The 15,857-nt window shown below is 29.4% G+C and overlaps 1 protein-coding gene across 1 annotated transcript in view; it reads right to left on the bottom strand.

Annotated features, from left to right (window-relative positions):
- LOC124365481 overlaps positions 1–15,857 on the bottom strand; it is an 87,372-nt gene that overhangs the window by 34,839 nt on the left and 36,676 nt on the right.

Genomic DNA, 15,857 nt, shown 5'->3' with positions numbered 1-15,857 from the left:
CAATTTTTAACAAAATCTTGCTAAATTTAAGTGTTTTCTTAAGAATTTTTAGAAAAAAAGGCAATTTTTTAGGTCAGCTGAAAAGTAGCATAGCAACCCCTCTTTCTTACCTATTTGAAAAAATCCAGAAATCTTCGAAATCTTTATTCCACGAAGTTAATTGTAACACAGTCTTTATCTTTAATAGTCTTCTTTCCAGTAACAACCAAGTGTAATTTTTCATTTTTGTTCAATTCTTTAATCTTTTTTTCATCCAAAACAGTCAAAAATCTGTTTGGCAAGTGTACTTTACAATCTTCCAACTCGGCAATTATTGTAAACCCGAATTTATCTTTCATTTTCTCCAAATTCACAATTTTGTATTTCTTATTTTCTTCTAATTCTATTAATTTCTTGTATTCTTTGAATGTTAAATCACCAACCTTATTCAACTCTTGTAACAGTGCCATTTACATAGAAAAAAATTAATACTTCTACACTTTTAAGGTGAAAAATCAACACTATACTTCCAAAATACACAAAAAACCGGGGTTTTGACCCTAAAAACACGTTTTTAGGGTCAAAACCACAGCTCTTAAGGTGCATATATACTAGAGTTTTTTTGAAAAATCCTGAAAATCTACTGAATTTCTCTAATTATTGCGAATTTTTAGCTTTAAAGTTGATAATGTGAACGATATTTCTCGAAAAATCACTACAAAATTTGAAATTTAAAAAATCTCTAAATGAAATTTTTTCTATATAAATAGAAGAATCAAAGGCTGTTTAACCATAAATTGTGCTGATTTGTATCAAATTTTAGTAAAAATCTGTACTTTTCAAAGTGTTAGTTAAACAAATTTTTCTTCTTTAAATAGAAGAATCAAAGGCTGTTCAACCATAAATTGTGCTGATTTTTATCAAATTTTGATAAAAATCCTTAGAAATCTACTGAATTATTGCTATTTTTCAGCTTAATAAAAAGATATTTTACTAAAAAGTAAAACTTGGCAGATTCAAATTTTCCCTATTTAAATGGAGAGGAAAAAGATATCCTGCCCGTACTGCAAAAAAGATGTTTTCGAACATCATTTTACCCGACATTATAAGTCGAAAAATCATTTGAAGAACAAAGAAATTTATAATAAAGAACTAAATTATTTGAGGACTTGGGCTAAAGAGAATCAAATTGCCGATCACCAAAACATGTATAATATAGAAAAATTGCGTGAACTAAAGAAAAATTTTAAGGAAAGTAAAAAAGATCTCAATCTATTTAAAGATGAAAAAATTCAATCAATCGCTGAGAAATTGTCCATTGAAACAAACGATAAAACTAAGTCTGAAATTATCGAAGAAATTGACAAAACTCTTAATGAGAAACCTGAAAATATCATTGATGTAGAAGTTTTATCCTCAATACATGGTCTATTTAAGCAATACATTTTAACAAATTTGAACGACAATTTCATGTCAATTTACAAATATCTTTCTATTTTGCGCCCAGAAATTAAAAGTTTAATCGAAAAATTTCAAGAAACTGTGAAAAATAGTAAAGGATATCTCTCTTTAGAATGCGAATACGAACGAACTTTAGTGAACGGTGAAACACAAACTTGTCCAATGTACTTTACTATAAAAGCAGACGAGATCTTTGATGTAAACGACTTTATTACTAAGCAATTTAATAAATTAACACATCGAGAACAGACAAATCATCCAAATAAGGGTTCTGGATGGACATTTAAAAGCTGCAAACAACTAGTTTTGAGCCTTAATAAACACGAAATAATGAACGCAGGATCATATATCGATTTGCCAAAGAAAATCAAAGATAAGAAAGCTTGTGTAAATATCAAAAATAAAGATGATTTCTGTTTTGTTTATTCTATCCGATGCGCTATTGAAAAACCTGAAAAGAATGCTGACAGAGCAAAGCAATACGAGAAATTTGTAAATGACGAGATATTTTCAGGTTTCGAGTATCCAATGTCCTTAAAAGATATACAATTATTTGAAAAACGAAGCAGTAAAGCAAAGTATAATTATCCGAAAATGTCTGTAAATGTCTATAGTTTTGATGAAAAACTCAATATTGTTCCGTTACAAATTTCAGAAATTTATGATGCCGAGTTAGAAATCGATTTATTGTATGTTAAACAAGATGAAAAATCTCATTATGTTTTGATAACAGATTTTAAACAAACTTGTATTTTCTCAGTTATCTAAGTGTAAAAATAAAAAATTTCTATGCAGAAGATGTTTAAGCCATTTCTACAAATCTGGAGATTTAACAGATCATTTAGAAATTTGCAAGCAACACGAAGTTTGTAAGCCAATTATGCCGTTTCCAGGTCAAACAACAACATTTACTAATTATCAAAAGAAATTTTCTCATCCTTACGTTATTTATATGGATTTTGAAAGCATATTAGAAAAAATTCCGACATGCAAGAACAATCCACAAAGATCGATTACAACCAAGATTCAGAAGCACATTCCTTATGGTTTTACTCCATATTTAGTGTCAAATGTGACAAATCGCATGTACAAACCTATATGTTATAGAGCAAAAAATGAAGAAGATTTGCCAAATGTTCCTGCAAAATTGTTTGAAGAACTTAATAAATTATCGAAATACATAGCTAAAAAGTATAATTCTAAGAATAAAATACCTATGAAATTGACCGAAGAAGAAGAATTAGCGTACCAAAATTCCAGTCTTTGTCATATTTGTGAATGTGAGGGTTTTGATAATCAAACAAGAAAAAAAAGTACGAGATCATTGTCATTTAACAGGTAAATTTAGAGGTGCTGCTCATTTATCTTGTAACTTGAATCTCAAATTTCCTCAAAATATTCCCGTTTTCTGCCACAATATGTCAAATTACGATGCTCATTTGTACATAAAAGAATTGGCAAAACAGTATGGTAATGTTGATTTGATCGCAAACACCGATGAAAAATACATAAATTATTCAGTAAATTCAGGATATGGGTATGAGTTTGAAGATGATAAACCAAGAAAGTTCATCAAGTTTTCTTTTGTAGATACGTTCAGATTTATGGCATCGTCTATAGAAAAGTTAGCTAAAAACCTCAAAAAAGATGATTTCAAACATACAAATCATTTTATACAAGATGGAAGAATATTGAATGAGATAATAGAAAGACAGCCAAATGACGAAGAAGAAATCTTTAAAATTCTATCTGGAAAAGGAATATTTCCCTATGAATTTATCGACAGTATTGAAAAACTTGATTACACAGAAGAATTGAGAATTCAAGATTTCTATTCACTTTTGACAGATGAGAGCATATCTGAGAAAGATTTTCAACACTACTTAAATGTTTGGAACAAATTAAAAGATAAAAATCTTGGAAATTACTCTGATCTCTATAACATTCAAGATGTTCTATTGCTCGCTGATATCTTTGAAAATTTTAGGAATATTTGTTTGAATTGCTATAAACTTGATCCAGCACACTATCTAACAGCTCCCAGTCTTGCATGGGACGCTATGTTAAAATTAACGAAGATAGAATTACAGTTAATTAGTGATTATAATATGTATTTGATGATCGAAAAAGGTATTCGCGGAGGCATTTCTCAATGTATTAAACGATATGTTAAAGCAAATAACAAATATTTGAAAGATTTTGATAAGACAAAGCCCGAAAACTATTTACTCTATCTCGATGCAAACAACCTTTATGGGTATGGACTTATGCAAAATTTACCATATAACGAAATCAAGTGGATGGATCCTAAAACGTATACAACAGCAGAATGGAAAGAAACAATTTTGGAACTCACTGGCGACGAAGATTATGGCTATATTCTTGAAGTCGATCTAGAATATCCAACAAATTTACACGAACATCACAAGGATTTACCTCTTGCTCCAGAACATTTTAAAAACAAACTTTGCACAACTCTACTGGATAAAACTGAATACGTTGTTCATTCGAGAAATTTGAAATTCTATCTGGAACAAGGTATGATTTTGAAACATGTGAATAGAGTTATTGCATTCGATCAGAAGCCTTTTATGAAAGATTACATTGATTTTAACACAAACATGAGAACCAAAGCTACAAGTGACTTTGAGAAGGACTTTTACAAGTTAATGAACAACTCAGTTTTTGGAAAATCTATGGAAAATGTGAGAAACAGATGTGATATTAGACTAGGAAATGAAGAATTTTCAATGAAACAGGCCAAGAAAACGAACTTCAAATGCTTTAACATCTTTGACGACAACTGTATAGCGAGTCACATGTACAAACAAAAGGTTAAATTTAACAAACCGATTTACATAGGATTTTCAGTTCTCGACCTCTCAAAATTGCTAATGTACGAGTTTTATTACGATAAATTAAAGAAGTTTGATCCAGATTTGAATCTGTGTTACATGGATACAGACAGTTATTTTCTAGAATTGAAACGAGATCCTTTTAAAATTATTAAAGAAAATATAGATGACTTTGATACAAGTGATTATCCAAAAGATCATGAATGTTTCACTACTAAAAATAAGAAGGTAATAGGGAAATTCAAAGATGAGTTAAATAGCGAAGTTTTAGAAGAATTTTGTGGTTTAAGGTCTAAGATGTACTCGTACAAATATCTAGATAAAAACCCAGTTAGGTGTAAAGGAATTAAGAGAAGCGTTGTAAATAAAACAATAAATATCGAAAACTTGAAGAGATGTTTGTTCGAAGATAAAGAAGAATTTAGGGAGATGACAGTCATCAAAAGTTATAAACATGAGTTGTACACTGTTACCATAAACAAGCTGGCACTGAACGCTAAAGATGATAAGAGAATTGTCCTAGAAAATAAGATCGATACAGTACCGTATGGCTATAAAAATGAAGCAAAAATCTGATATATTAGACGAATTAAATAAACTTGGAAACTTTGAAAATTGAGAAATAACCGGAAGTTTTTAACGAATATGAATTGAAAAAGTCAAAGCTGTAATTTTTTCTATATAAATGGAGGCCCAAAAGAAATGTATAAAGTGTCAAGAATTTAAAGATTTGTCGAAGTTTTTTCAAGATAAGACTAGAAAAGATGGATTATGCTATTATTGTAAGGATTGTAATAAGAAATATAGAAAAGAATTATATGATAAAATGGAAAAATTAACTTTAGAAGAGAAAGAGTGCACACGGTGTAAAAAGGTTAAGAATATTTCAGAATTTTATAATCTCCATTATAGTAAAGACAACAAACAAGCATATTGTAAAGATTGTGCTAAACAAATCTTTGCTAGACCAGTTCTTTGCGTATGCGGAAGAGAAATTCAACATTTCTATAGTCTTAAAAGACATTTACAAACAAACTATCATAATTCGAATGTTTAACATTTTCATCGTGTAATTTAGATATTCCATAAATCAGTCGAGATTCTGCCATATTTGTAGTAAAATGATTTCCGTTGTATAAAATATTCAAAGATTCTTTCATTTGGTTGTAGAGATTTATACTATTTGGATCTCCATGTCTTAATAAAATTTCCATTTCTGGGTAATCAATTTCAAGTTCTTTCAATCTTTTCGGTATTTCTCTCTTTTTGAGCTCTGATAACATAATAAGGCCATTCCCACATGTGATTCTTCTTAATTAACACAAAAACATGGTGTTTTTTCTTATCAAAATCTTTACATACCATATCTCTCTTCATTAATTCCATTCGCAATTCTTGATTCTCTATTTTCAAGGATTTCATTTGACCTGAAATTTTGTAACTGTTTTATTTCATCTTTTAACTGCTTATTTTCGTTTTTGAGTTTGTACTCACCATATTTTCTAATGGAAGGTAATACTTCTTTCGTAACCCAATTTTTAAACAATTTCGCTTCTGGTTTATGCGATCTCAAAATTAAAGAATAAAGTCCAGATTCATTAACGAAAACAGTGTTATTTTGGAAGTTTGAAGGTAAGCTATTTATAGCCCCCCTTATATTTAGATTAAAATAGAAGTTTTTATCATCTTCGTCAACGTTTATTCTGATCGTTTGCATAGTATTTTCATATTCTAGAATTTTTGCTACGTCTTTAGCCTTAAACCAGATCACATTGTTTTCGTCAACAATCGTAAAGATATGTTTGTTATTGAATTTTAGTTGATTATTGAGTAGGTCTACAAACTGACTCCATTTAGATAGAAAAGAAATTTAACTAGTAATTTTTTATTTTGAGAATAAAGGCCAGATTCATTAACGAAAACAGTGTTTTTTTGAAAGTTTGAAGGCGGGGGCGAATCACCCCTACCTTCAGAATGTATGTTTTCGAAGCTTTTTTTATATTTTTCTTTGACATGTTCTTTAATTGCTTTCTTCGTATCTTTATATTCTAACACCTCTGCAACATCTTTCGCCTTAAACCAAAATTCATTATTTTCGTCAACAAATGTTAAAATTTCTTTATTATTGAATTTGAGTAGATTCACAACTGACTCCATTTAGATAGAAAAGAAATTTAACTAGTAATTTTGTATTTCGAGAATAAAATCCAGATTCATTAATGAAAACAGGGTCAGGATGAAGATTGTTAAGGGGTCTATGGCATAGACTCTTGTAATTTATACATTCAAAAGTTGTTTTCTTGAAAATTTGAAGGTAAGAACGATTCGTTCCCCCTTGATTCATCATTCTTTCGACAATCTTAAATATATTGTTGTTTTACTCTCATTATTTAATAAATTTCCCTCAGAGTCTTGTATAGTTAGAACGATTTTTTGAATTCTTTTAATATTTTTTCTAATTGGAATATAATCGATTTCATTCGGTTTTTCACTGATTTTTGATCCATAAGCAACATTTGGGAAAAAAGTGTACAAAATTTCAGATTCTTTGTGTAAATGTTCGGTATGATTTTCAAAACTAGGTTCAACGAGATTACAATGTACTTCAATTACATCAAACGGTCTAAATTTTTGGCGTTTTATTTCCTAAATATACCTGATTTGGCTCAATAGTTTCTTGAACAAACCCTAATAAATCTACAATAATTGCTGAAAACATTATTCTTACTGGTGATTTTATTTGAATTTTATTAGAGAGATAATTTTTTTTGCATTTCAAACTTGTTTTGTCAAAGTTTAAAGATTTATCTGATTGTTTGAATGTTTTCAGATAATTTTTAAGGGAATTTTTTTATTTGATCGAAAGTATAATATCCTTTGTTTAAACCATAATATTTTGTTACGTTCTTCTCACTAAATCCTATACAATAAGGAGAACTTTCACTAATATTTATTACAAAATTATCAGAATAAAAGCCGCTTAAACCGATAAAATAATTTGATTCTTCCTCTAAGTGTATAGGATGTTCCAAGTTTAAAACTAATTTAGAGCTTTCTGAAGTCAACTTGAACAGCTTCATTTTCGCAAGCGTTGCTTCAAGATGAAAATCTTCTATTTAAATGGAGAAATTTTTAAAGCAAAAAGATCAGATAAAACTTCAAACGTTTGAAGAAAATAAGAAAGATCAACCAATCAGATTGTTAATTGTTGGTTCAAGTGGATGTGGAAAAACAACTTTATTATTGAATTTTATCTACAATAGGTTGATTCCTTATTCCAATTTGTATGTTTTTAGTAAATCTTTAGAACAAGACGTATACAAAAAATTACAACAAAGATTTGAAAATATTGAGAAAAACTTAAACAAAAAAATATCACATTTTTATAATGCTTCCGAGGACATAGTTCACTTAAGCGAATGTAAACCAAATTCTTTAATCGTTTTTGATGATTGTATTTTGGAAAATCAGGACGTTATTAAGGAATATTTCGTAATGTCTCGTCACAAAAACATATCTTGTATCTATCTTTCCCAATGCTTTTCAAAGGTTGATAAACAAGTTATAAGAAATAACCTGAATATGTTGTGTATTTTTAAGCAAGATGATCACTATTCGAGAAAGATTTATAACAATTATGTGGGATCTGATATGAGTTTTAACCACTTTATTGAGTTATGTGATAAAATTTGGAAGGAAGACTACGGATTTTTAACTATTAATCTAACTTTGAAGCCTAAAAGTGGTAAATATTTGAATAAATTTTCCAATATAAACGTGTGATAATCTAGTTGTTTTCATGTTTTTACGTTCACGTTTACGTTTCGTGTTCTCGTTTTTACGTTCCACGTTCACGTTTTACGTTTCACGTTCACGTTTTACGTTCCACGTTTCGTGTTTCTCGTTTCGTGTTCACGTTTCCACGTTCCACGTTCACGTTTTACGTTCCGTGTTCACGTTTCGTGTTCTCGTTTTCACGTTCGTGTTTCACGTTCGTGTTTACGTTTCACGTTCATGTTTTACGTTCATGTTTCACGTTCCACGTTCACGTTTTACGTTCCGTGTTCACGTTTTACGTTCCGTGTTCACGTTTCGTGTTTCACGTTCCACGTTCACGTTTTACGTTCCGTGTTCACGTTCCACGTTCACGTTTTTACGTTCCACGTTTCAAAATTTTCCTAAATAAATGGCGAACGTAACTTCTGAAGAAGCGAAAAAACTTGATCAAATCGAAAAGAAATTAATCAAAGAATTTAAAGAACAGATTCGAATGGATGAAGAAGAACAAGAACTTATTCAAAAAATCAATCAACCTGTAACTTCTGCAATTAAAAATGTTGAAGGTAAAATTGAAAACGTTTTAAGCGATAATCAAAATTTGATGAATTTGGTTCCAGTTGTACGACAATTTGCCGATATTTCAATTCCAGAATCTGAAGTAGAAGAGTTTGAATTGCCAAAATTACCATCTTCAACACCATTTAGACCTCGAATCATTGAAGACTCTACCATAGTTGAACCAATAAGTCCTGGAACAACGGATATAATAATTGGTGAAATTGGTAAAAAATTTCTTCCTAGAGCAAAGGATGATAAATTTGGTTTGTATTGGGACAGAAAAAAGAAAAGTTTTATGATTGGAAATTTGCCCGTGAATTTTGAGCATAATGATATCATTATTAATGAAAAAAACATATGAAGGAACTCAAGGTTTATGGAGATTATTAACAGGCACTGATGTTCCAAAAGACGGTTTATATTCTGAAGAAGACTTGAAAAAGTATACTGAAATTTTATGGAAATCTGATTCAATTTACAAAAATAATGATCCATCAACTAAGAAACCAAAGTCAAGTAAAGGTAAAAAATATCTCAATTTGATTAAACCAATTTGGGAAAAACGAATCGAAGGATCAGGTGTAAGAAAATACAGTGATAATAAGATTGAATACAGATATATCGACGATTTGACAAAACTCGATGGAATTATAAATTATATTTATGCTCAAGAAAAGGCTGGAAACAACAATTTTTTGAACGAAAAGAAAGCGATTAAAGATTTTATTTCGAACAAACTTGATGAAATGATTGAAAAACCTGATGGAATTAAATATTTAAAACGAGTTTTGCCGGCAATAAGTTCATCTATGATTGAAGGTAGCGGACTTTTGAATGATTTTATCAACAATTTACCTTTTGAATTACACGTACCAACTTATCAGTATCTGGGGCCTGGCACAAAACTCGAAAAAAGACTAAAAAGAGGAGATCCTGGTATAAATAAATTAGATCAAGCTGCTATGGAACACGATATTTTTTATGCAAAACATAGAGACACAAATTCCAGACATATAGCAGATAAAGTTTTGCAAGATAAAGCAATGGATAGATTTTTATCAAAAGATGCTAGTTTAGGTGAAAGATTTGTTGCGCTTCCAACAGCTGGAGCAATGTTTTTGAAGAGAAAACTAGGAATGGGAATCGAAGAGAACTTGAAATTTTAACTATATAAATGGAGGTGAATGTAAATTTCAGCAAAAATCAGAAAAGAAAAAATAAAATCCGCTTTTAAGAAGAAAATACCCGTTAGTATTCAATTTAAAATAGATCAACTAAACAATGGCGAAGATAAGATATTTTTAACAAATAGACAATACAATAAACTCGAAAAACATAAGAAAAACAATAAAGGAACCAGAATAGAATTTTCTTATAATCAGTTGAAAGAACTTAAAAATGGTGGACTTTTGAAAGATTTATTAGATTTTGGAGAAAATATTCCAGTTGTTAAAAATGTTGTTCCTTATGTTCGTAAAGCTGCTCCAATCGTTAAAAAGGATGTGATTCCTATTGTTCGAAACATTTTAAATTGGTTAGATAAAGAGTTGGAAGATGTTACAGGATCTGGATTAGATGAAAAAACTTTGAATTACGTGAAATCAAACATCGGAAAAAAAATTTGAACCCTTAACATTCGGAGAATTGGAAGAAATCTGCAAAAACATTAAACATTTTAGAGGAATTTTTATGCGCGATACATTACCTGAAAAAGTTAAGAAATTTGAATGTGGGAATTGTGAATTTAGACTCGATTATGGGAAGTGGAACGCATTGGGTTTGTTATTATAAGAATGATAAGAATGCCTGTTATTTTGATTCGTATGGAAGAATTGAGGACAAACCGCCGATAGAATTGATCAAATATTTGAAAAAATCAAGCGTCTACTACAATGACTCTCAGATTCAAGACTATAACGATCCCCCAATTTGTGGACATTTGTGTATTTTTGTTTTGAATGAACTGAGTAATGGTAAAGATTTTAAAGAAGTTGTTAACAAATTATTGCTTAATAAATATGGATTCACAAAATATTTTTGACGTATTTGGAACACAAATTATTCAAAATGTAGATAATAGTTTGAATTTTGATAGTTTGAGAAATGAGTTTGATAACAAGTTAGAAAATTTATTACAAAACCTTCCAGATTCAGATATGTTTGCTGTCGAGATTGAAGATTTTAAAGCAGAATATGATAACAAACTTGCAAATTTCATGAGTTCAAATGAAGTTGCTGATAAAATAAAAACATTGGAAAAAGAAGTTGATGATGGTGTAAAAAAATTATTTACCAATTTAATGTCTCATATCGAAAAAGCTGATAAAAATTACTGAAGCGATCAAAGTTGAAAAGAATTATGTTAGTTTAGCTAATAAAAAAAGAATTGTCGGTGTTCGACCTGGTATTGACAAACATGATGTTGTTGTTAAAGAACAAATTTTAAAACCTCTAAAATTATCAGAAAACATCGATATTGTTGATTTACATGATCCGAATGTTAAAAATGCCTTAGATTTTAAAGGAAAAAGAATTAGCGGTGTTAGTAAAGGAATTAATCCATTTGATGTTGTTGTAATGATTCAATTAGAAGATCCTATTAAAATGTTTAATGAACTAAAACAAAATTATGAGAATCATAAACAGCATGTTAAAGATTTTACAACAGAAGTCTATGAAAAACTTGAAGCGAGAAGTAAAAGATCTATAGAAAATTGTGATGAAAAATTTACAAATTTTGAGGAAAATTTCAATCTATATAAAGGCGATCTTTATGGAAAAATAACAAACTTTTTGGAACATTTCGCTAAATTTCAAGAGGGTTTTAATGAAACCGATAGAAAAAAATGGTGAAGTTTTTAAAAGAGTAGTTACTAATCAATCTTTACTTCATGATAAATTAATTAAACTAGAAGAAAACTTTGGCGAAATTAATGAAAAAGTTATAAAAAATAAGCAGTCTTTTGATAAGTTTAGTTTAGATGCCACAAAAACTTTTGAGAATATTGATCATAAACTCGTTGAATACAACGATTTATATCTCGATAAAGTAAATAAACTAGAAGAAAACTTTAATAAATTTAAAGAAGATGTTAATAAATCTTTTGAAAACATTGATAACAGATTTAATGGAGTAGGCGGCTATGATGACTAATTTTCCTTATATAAATGGCGCTCATATATTGTGTGAGATGTAAGGCAAAAACTGAAACAAATGATATAAAATACTATGCAAACATCAATGGAGTTAAGAGAATTTCTGGAAAATGTGCTGAATGTAACACTAAAAAGAGCCAATTTATAAAAACTTGATTTTGAAATTTTTTCCTAATAAATAGAGATGGCGGGACATTACAGTGCTTTCGATCTTTTTTATCATGCAACACGAAAGAGATTTGAAAAAAGAACATTGGGATGACATTTCTCAAAAATATGAATTATCCGAAGATATGATGAGATTATACGTAAACAAATTGAATTGGTATAACATTGCTAAATATCAAAATCTGTCCCCAGAGTTCATTCAAGAAAATATACATTATCAATTAAAAGATCATATGTCTGTTCTTTGTCTCTATCAACACTTGAGTATAAAGTTTTTGGATGAAAATAAAGATACAGTTGATTGGAACAATATTATAGATAGCGGTTACTATCCTGTGCAGATTTTATTGAAATATGTGACCGAGATCGCAAAATTTAAGGAAGAGAATCCTGAATATGACGAAGTAGATCATTAAAAATGACTCTAATCTTTTTAATTATTTTACTAAAATTTATATCTTTTCTTATAAAAACGTACATTAGATCGATGAAAAAATGATACACGATGTTTAAAAATTTCTAAATTTTCTCTTATTAAATGGCGGACTACAGAAAATATGCTAGTGATATTGAAAGGGCGGAGTTTAAAAATTTCTATCCAATTAGTAAACAACATTTGAATGAACCGAATAAAAGAACTGAGTTTAATATTGATTTTGGAGATAACTTTTGCTCATCTAACTTCCAGTTTTATATTTCTGGAACTTTAACAAAACAAGATGGTCAAGCATATCTTGGAACTGATAATGTTAGATTAATCGATAATTTTATACCGTTTTTATTTTCTAAGATTGAAGTAAGAAAACACAATAAATTGATAGAAGAAGTCGAAAACTGTGGCCAATTAAGCACAATTAAAGGAACTATTTCGTATTCAAAAAGTGATGTTATTTCTCAAACTTCTAATGGCTTTGAATCAGATTTTAAATTTGGTGTTTTTGAAGCAGCTGGAAATTTATCTCATTTTGGATTAGGATTTTTTGAAAATGTTACTATTCCGATCTATAAAGGAGGATTTTATCTAAGTTTTATAAGAGCAGAAGACGATGATGTGATTCTGAAGACTGCAACTGGAAATGTTATGCCTGTTGATGGAAAAATAACAATTACAGATTTTTTTATTAGAGTTCCAATGATTGATTATAAAATCACGAGTAAAATAAGGTTGATTGATGAAATTACAAAAAGTCAAAACATTATGTTTAATTTTCTAGATTGGCAATGTATTGAACAAAAAGGTATTTCCGGAACAACTTATTCGTTCGATATCACAAATATTTATAGAAATATCTTCAATCCCAAGTTCGTTATCATAGGTTTTCAAACAGATAGACAGAATAATCAAGAAAAAAATCCTTCAAAGTTTGATAGTTTGGATGTAAAAAATATCAGAGTAAAATTGAACGGTTCTTATTATCCAGATGAATTACAAAATTTAAACATTTCCGGAGGTCTTTTCAGAATCATGTATCAGATGTATCAAGATTTTAAGAAAGTTTACTGTAATAATAAGGAAATGTATTACAATCCTAAAGAATTTTTAGCGAATAGACCTATTTATGTCATTGATACAACAAAGAGTTTGACAAATATTTCTGGTTCAAAGAACGATATAATTATCAATATGGATTTTCAAAAAGCTGTTACAAACGCGATTTGTTATGTTGTTGTTGTCTCTGAGAAATTTTTAAGCCTATGATGTGATTAAGAACGATATTAGAGAAATTCAGTAGTTAATGATGTTCATATTATTCTCTTTCATTCCCTCTAAAACTTCAAAAATATACTCTTTCGCTGATGAAAAATCTCGATTTCTTCCGGAATAATCTTTATAATCGTACACATAATATCCTAAATAGTTGTACAATAGAATGAAATTATTTCTATTTATCTCTGTTGTAGAAATGTAAACACAAACATTTGCGCTGAAAAATTTATATCTCGGCAGAGTTAGTTCCATAATCTCCATTTATAAAAAAAATCTTTTTGTTTAAATGGAAGAGTATAATGCCAACTGTTACAAGTGTTCTAATAGAGGAGAAATTATCGATAAAAGATATTTAGTTTGTAGAGGTTGTAATTTAATTTTGTACGAAAGACCTAAACCTAGGAAAATTTCGAAATAAACTAACACATTTGAATAATCTGCTTATGAAATTGCAATATGGAGACAAGAAGCAAACAAAATTTGTTACAGAATTTAGAAAACAGAATAAAAATTTTTTACTTATCTCTTGGAACCATTGACAAAATTATTTTCCTTTTCAAAGAATACATTAGGTTTGTAGGTATCGATACACACGTTTATTATGAAAAGATATTACCTGTATTTTTTCATTATCTGGATGTTGAATTTGTCTACGATTTTAAGCCTGAAATCTTTGATGATTTTATAGTACATTTGGAGAAATTAAACGAAGAACCTCGTGAAAAGAATGCGGTTTTACTCACATTCTCCCCGACTTCTCGAGTGATTGTTAGCAAATTTCATTTTTTCCGTCTTTAAATTTTTTCTATTTAAATGGAGTTCTTGAAGGAGTTAAATGATATTGGAGAATGTAAGTTTAAAGAGTATAAGAAGTTAAATGAATTGGAAGAAAGGAAGAAACATAGAATCTTGAATTTGGAGAAAATGAAAGATAAATTCGGGTTTACAATAATTGCCGAGTTGGAAGATTGTAAAGTACACTTGCCAAACAGATTTTTGACTGTTTTGGATGAAAAAAAGATTAAAGAATTGAACAAAAATGAAAAATTACACTTGGTTGTTACTGGAAAGAAGACTATTAAAGATAAAGACTGTGTTACAATTAACTTCGTGGAATAAAGATTTCGAAGATTTCTGGATTTTTTCATTAAAACAGCTTAAGAAATTAGAAGCCTACAATGAACAGTAAAACAGCTATAGATTCGGTTAATTTTTTTTTCATTCGTGAGTTACAGATTAGTTTATTGTCCTTTAAACAGTATTTTACGTTGATTTTCTGACTGTCCCAAAAGTGAGCTAGAACCCTCACATTCATATCTACTTATATATATATATATATACACACACATACGCTTGGATATATTCCAAAACGGTTTGAGATATCAATGTAAAATCTTCACCATACCTATTAAAACACTTTTTTTAAAGGGTAAAAATATTTCCCCCCTATTTAAAAGGGGGTAGAGGGGAGGTCACTTTAAATTTTCTAAATTTTCAACCCCTAATTTGTGACATGTCATTTGAAAGAAACAGATAAGAAATTATATGAAAAAAAATCTCTATGACAATCCTAGCAAAAGTTATAGGCAAACAATCCCTTACATCTAAGGGTGTATATTAAGTCTTGATATGCCTTTCACTATACAGCGTGTATCAAAATGAATGACCTGATTTTAAAACTTAATATCTATTGCTAAAAATGTACTACAAAAATAATATTTATTTAGGATGGAGCTCCGCCTCACTGGCACAACAATGTTCAGCAGCTTCTCAACAACACTCTGCCCCACCGCTGGATAGGGCGCACGGGACCTCGAGACAATGCCCTTCATTCTTGGCCTCCAAGATCACCAGACTTGACCCCATGCGACTTTTTCTTGTGGGGATATGTGAAGGAAAAAAGTGTTTGTTCCCCCTCTAACTCATGACATCGAAGAACTATAGAACAGAATAACTGTCGCAATAAGGTCTGTGAACGCAGATACGTTGTGTAAGGTTTATAAGGAATTTAGCTATCGTCTGGATATTGTTCGTGCTGCTGCTGGTGGACATATAGAATATTTTGTAATAACATACCTAAAACTTTAAGATTTTGTGAGTATTTTGCAATAAATATTATTTTTGTAGTACATTTTTAGCAATAGATATTGAGTTTTAAAATCAGGTCATTCATTTTGATACACACTGTACTT

This window comes from Homalodisca vitripennis, chromosome 6 (genome assembly GCF_021130785.1).
Source record: "Homalodisca vitripennis isolate AUS2020 chromosome 6, UT_GWSS_2.1, whole genome shotgun sequence".
Taxonomy (NCBI): domain Eukaryota; kingdom Metazoa; phylum Arthropoda; class Insecta; order Hemiptera; family Cicadellidae; genus Homalodisca; species Homalodisca vitripennis.
This window is presented reverse-complemented; position numbering and strand designations above follow the sequence as displayed.